This window comes from Mandrillus leucophaeus, unplaced genomic scaffold (genome assembly GCF_000951045.1).
Source record: "Mandrillus leucophaeus isolate KB7577 unplaced genomic scaffold, Mleu.le_1.0 Scaffold460, whole genome shotgun sequence".
Taxonomy (NCBI): domain Eukaryota; kingdom Metazoa; phylum Chordata; class Mammalia; order Primates; family Cercopithecidae; genus Mandrillus; species Mandrillus leucophaeus.
This window is the reverse complement of record NW_012104921.1, coordinates 308,531-309,939: the sequence shown is the minus strand read 5'-3', so window position 1 is coordinate 309,939 and position 1,409 is coordinate 308,531.

The following is a 1,409-nucleotide window of genomic DNA, read 5'->3' as shown; positions in this document are numbered from 1 at the left end:
TTTTTTTTTTTTTCTGAGACGGAGTCTTGCTCTGTCGCCCAGGCTGGAGTTCAGTGGCGTAATCTAGGCTCACTGCAACCTCTGGCTCCCATGTTCCAGCAATTCTCCTACCTTAGCCTGCCAAGTAGCTGGGATTACAGGCACCGGCCACCACGCTTGGCTAATTTTTGCATTTTTAGTAGAGACAGGGTTTCACCACATGGCCAGGCTGGGTCTCAAACTCCTGACCTCAGACAATCCGCCCCCCTTGGCCTCCCAAGGTGCTGGGATTACAGGCGTGAGCCACCGCTCCTGGCCACACACATTCTTTAGAGAGAAAAAATATATATATTTTTTTCAAACTCACTGGTTTCCTGAACTGTCCTGTATTTGTCTGTTTGTTGTTACATTTATTTTTGGAAAAGTATGTATAATAAGGGTGGTGAGAAAGTTGTTCTTTGGGAAAGAAAAAAAGTTCTAAATTTCATAGTCAAAAATCCAACAGATTTGGGGGATGTTGTGTCTAAAGCCAGTGGGAATGCCAAAGAGAGAGAAACCCTTTGGGGGCATTCCCTCCTTCTGACTCTTTAGTGTGTGCGTAAGACTCAGCCCCTTACATGTGCTTAGAAGAACAGGATATCCTGACTTAAATAATAGAGGTAGCACTGTGAGACCTCCAGATGGGGGTCCCAGTTACTTTTCTTGTTACCCAAAATAACAACTCTGTTCAAAAATAAGGTCTGGGTTGGGATTCTCTGGTATCCTTTTAAAAAGCCAGTTTGATGGGTGGACAGTGGCCTGGTGCCAGCTTTGAGCCTGGAGCAGAGGGGCTTAGTTAATGAGCACAGCTCAGTGGCTCCATGGACAGGTGTGTGGTTTTGTTATGTCTTATTGGGTGGCTTTGCCCAGTAGCCTCCAGGATCCAAGGTGTGGACAGAGCTAGCTGTCTGTGCTGAGCTTTCCTCCCTCACCCAAACTTCTCTGAGTTATGTTTGTGCTCCTTGGCTTTCTGGATGCCAGTCCCTACTCTCTGCAAACATGAGCCTAGCTCTGAGCTTGTGTTCGCTGGCAGCTGGAGGACAGAGCTTGAGCCTCTTCCCCTGATGGTGGCACTTAAATCAGTAGGGTTCCCAGGGCCCAGTGAACACACTAACATAATGCAAATAACTGTTATCATTATATAAATAACCAGTGATGAAAACATAATTCTAGGACAGAAGAAATTGATGCCTTAGAAATAAGAAGATATATTTAGAAGGATTCAATAAAGTGGAAAAACCTCCCCAGTAGTCCCCAGTTCTTCTGATTCAGTCTCTCAGTGGTTAGCGGAAAGCAAATGGGGTAATTAGAAAACGCTAGAGCTGGCTGGGCACGGTGGCTCACACCTGTAATCCCACCACTTTGGGAGGCCGAGACGGGTGGATCACGAG